We start from the raw sequence: 3,961 nt of genomic DNA on the forward strand, positions 1-3,961 counted from the left end.
GACGAAACAGCGCTGGTTCAGGCACGGCGGGCAGTGGTGGAATCGGCAGCGCCGACGAAATCGGCAAAGTCGGCAGAATCGGCAGCGGGTGCTGGCGATGGGTCTGGACGGGCTGGATAGTCCAAGGCTCGACGAGAAAGACTGCTGGTTTAGACACTGGGGCAGTGGCAGCCCGCGGGACAGTGTCGGCAGATTCGGCAGCGCAGATTTGTGCGGCTGCAGGTTCGTCGGGGAAAATCGGCAGCGCAGATTTTGCGACGAACATGGGCTGGGCGATGGACTGTCCAGGCCAGGCAGGAAAATTTGTCGAGGGGACACGCTGACGAAACAGCGCTGGTTCAGGCACGGCGGGCAGTGTTGGAATCGGCAGCGCCGACGAAATCGGCAAAGTCGGCAGAATCGGCAGCGCAGATTTTTCGACGAACACGGGCTGGACGGTGGACTGTCCAGGCCAGGCAGGAAAATTTGTCGAGGGGACACGCTGACGAAACAGCGCTGGTTCAGGCACGGCGGGCAGTGTTGGAATCGGCAGCGCCGACGAAATCGGCAAAGTCGGCAGAATCGGCAGCGCAGATTTTTCGACGAACATGGGCTGGACGCTGGACTGGCCGGGCCATGCAGGAAAATTCATCGAGGGGACACGCTGACGAAACAGCGCTGGTTCAGGCACGGCGGGCAGTGGTGGAATCGGCAGCGCCGACGAAATCGGCAAAGTCGGCAGAATCGGCAGCGGGTGCTGGCGATGGGTCTGGACGGGCTGGATAGTCCAAGGCTCGACGAGAAAGACTGCTGGTTTAGACACTGGGGCAGTGGCAGCCCGCGGGACAGTGTCGGCAGATTCGGCAGCGCAGATTTGTGCGGCTGCAGGTTCGTCGGGGAAAATCGGCAGCGCAGATTTTGCGACGAACATGGGCTGGGCGATGGACTGTCCAGGCCAGGCAGGAAAATTTGTCGAGGGGACACGCTGACGAAACAGCGCTGGTTCAGGCACGGCGGGCAGTGTTGGAATCGGCAGCGCCGACGAAATCGGCAAAGTCGGCAGAATCGGCAGCGCAGATTTTTCGACGAACACGGGCTGGACGGTGGACTGTCCAGGCCAGGCAGGAAAATTCATCGAGGGGACACGCTGACGAAACAGCGCTGGTTCAGACACGGTGGGCGCAGTGTTGGAATCGGCAGCGCCGAGAAAATCGGCAAAGTCGGCAGAATCGGCAGCAGGTGCTGGCGATGAGTCAGGACGGACTGGATAGTCCAAGGCTCGATGAGAAAGACCGCTGGTTTAGACACTGGGGCAGTGGCAGCCCGCGGGGCAGTGTCGGCAGATTCGGCAGCAGTGTCTGCCGATTCGGCAGCGTTGGCTTGTTGGCGCGGGGGGCCGATTCGAGTGGGGACTTGGGCAGCGGGCAGTGAAAGCAAGAGTTTCCCCGATGCTGCCGGGAAAAACGCTCCCCGGGATGGCCGGGTGAGATGACCCGGCGGCCCGCGACGGGTCATTCAATTCCATGCCCCGTCAACATAACTCCCGATGTACTGTTTGCTTTTTCGGAAGAAGAGATCCATCCCCCCATCCTCGGCCAGCCAAAAACGCTCCAATTAATGGCCGGGTGAGATGACCCGGAGGCCCGCGACGCGTCATTCAAATCACTGCCCTATCGGCTACAACTGCTGATGGGTGGGATTAGAGGCCTGCCATGGTGGTGAGGGGCGGCGAGGACCGTGAAAGCTAGAGTTTTTCAGAGGCTGCCGGGAAAAAGGCCCCTCGGGTGGCGGGGTGCGAGGACCAGGCGCGTCATTCAATTCTCTTCCCTATCAACTTGGCTCCCGTTGGCGGGATTGGAGGCCTACTGTTTGTTACAGGGCTAAAATCGTCAGGGGAAGAGCTGACGAAACAATGCTGGTTTGGATGCAGGGGGTAGTGTTGGAATCGGCAGCGCGGACAAAATCGGCAAAGTCGACAAAAAAGACTGTTGGTCTGGACATCGGGGCAGCGGCAGCCATGCCGACAGGGGGGGAAATCGGCAGCACAGATTTGTGCAGCTGCAGGTTCGTCGGGGAAATCGGCAGCGCAGATTTTTCGATGAACATGGGCTGGAAGATGGACTGTCCAGGCCAGGCAGGGAAATTCGTCAAGGGGACACGCTGACGAAACAGCGCTGGTTCAGGCACGGCGGGCAGTGTTGGAATCGGCAGCGCCGACGAAATCGGCAAAGTCGGCAGAATCGGCAGCGGGTGCTGGCGATGAGTCTGGACGATTTATAGTCCAGGGCTTGATGGAAAAGACTGTTGGTCCAGACAATGGGGCAGTGGCAGCGCGGATTTGTGCAGCTGCAGGTTCGTCGGGGAAAATCGGCAGCGCAGATTTTTCGACGAACAGGGGCTGGGCGCTGGACTGGCCGGGCCAGGCAGGAAAATTCGTCAGGGGGGCACGCTGACGAAAACAGGGGCTGCGGAGTGGAAAATCGGCAGCGCAGATTTTTCGACGAACAGGGGCTGGACCGGCCGGGCCAGGCAGGAAAATTCGTCAGGGGGGCACGCTGACGAAAAGAGGGGCTGCCGCGTGGAAAATCGGCAGCGCAGATTTTTCGACGAACAGGGGCTGGACGCTGGACTGGGCCAGGCAGGAAAATTCGTCAGGGGGCACGCTGACGAAAAGAGGGGCTGCCGCGTGGAAAATCGGCAGCGCAGATTTTTCGACGAACATTCGTCAGGGGGGCACGCTGACGAAAAGAGGGGCTGCCGCGTGGAAAATCGGCAGCGCAGATTTTTCGACGAACATTCGTCAGGGGGGCACGCTGAGGAAAACAGGGGCTGCCGCGTGGAAAATCGGCAGCGCAGATTTTTCGACGAACAGGGGCTGGATGCTGGACCGGCCGGGCCAGGCAGGAAAATTCGTCAGGGGGGCACGCTGACGAAAAGAGGGGCTGCCGCGTGGAAAATCGGCAGCGCAGATTTTTCGACGAACAGGGGCTGGACTGGCCGGGCCAGGCAGGAAAATTCGTCAGGGGGGCACGCTGACGAAAAGAGGGGCTGCCGCGTGGAAAATCGGCAGCGCAGATTTTTCGACGAACAGGGGCTGGACGCTGGACTGGGCCAGGCAGGAAAATTCGTCAGGGGGGCACGCTGACGAAAACAGGGGCTGCCGCGTGGAATGGCAGCCTACACGCAGATGCGAATTCGGCAGCGCACGATGGCTTGAGCAGGTCATGGGTTCGACTTGGCGCGATCTGAAACCTGGACGAGGGACTGTCGACGCTGGACGAGCCAGCGCGGTGGCCTGTCGTGCCCCGTTCAGGGGGGGCCTGCCGCGGAGACAGCCCTCGCGGGCTCGACAGCGCAGGCCAGCGTCCCCGACGTCGCTGGCCGCGGCAGGCGAGCTGCCGGGGTTCCCGCATTCCTACAAGAAAACGTCGTGCTTTCCACATGAAACCAATCCAGTAAAATCAGCCATATTTTTATGAGGCTGCCCACTGAATTTGGGGTCATTCCGGGCCGGTTCCTAGTTTTGCGGATTTACTCGATTTCTAATGGTAGGAAAATTAAAACAAATACTTCCCGACCTCGAAAAATTCTGGGAAAATTAATGAAGGTGGATTGGATTTTTGCCAACCTCTGTGCAAAATTTCAGCTCAAAATACCAAGAAATGAATTTTTTAGAGGGGGGGTGACAGCTGGGACCTAGTAGTGTCTCCCCCTGCCAGAGCTGCAATGACACTTATTGCTCTTTAGGGAGCCACCAGGCCGGCGCCCCTCAAAGACCACACGCGCGCGCGCGCACCGCCCGCGCTGGGCGCTGGGGCGCTGGGGCCTGAGGGCCTGGGGCCCTTGGGGGCCCTTGGGCGCTTGCGCGCGCGCGCGCGCCCGCAGCCATGCCGCGCTGCGCGACGCGCGGACAGCCCCTGCTGGCTTGCTCTCTCGCCCGCGGGGGGGCTGCCTTCGGGCCCTGGCCCCCCGCGTTCTGGCC

This window comes from Populus nigra, chromosome 2 (genome assembly GCF_951802175.1).
Source record: "Populus nigra chromosome 2, ddPopNigr1.1, whole genome shotgun sequence".
Lineage (NCBI taxonomy): Eukaryota > Viridiplantae > Streptophyta > Magnoliopsida > Malpighiales > Salicaceae > Populus > Populus nigra.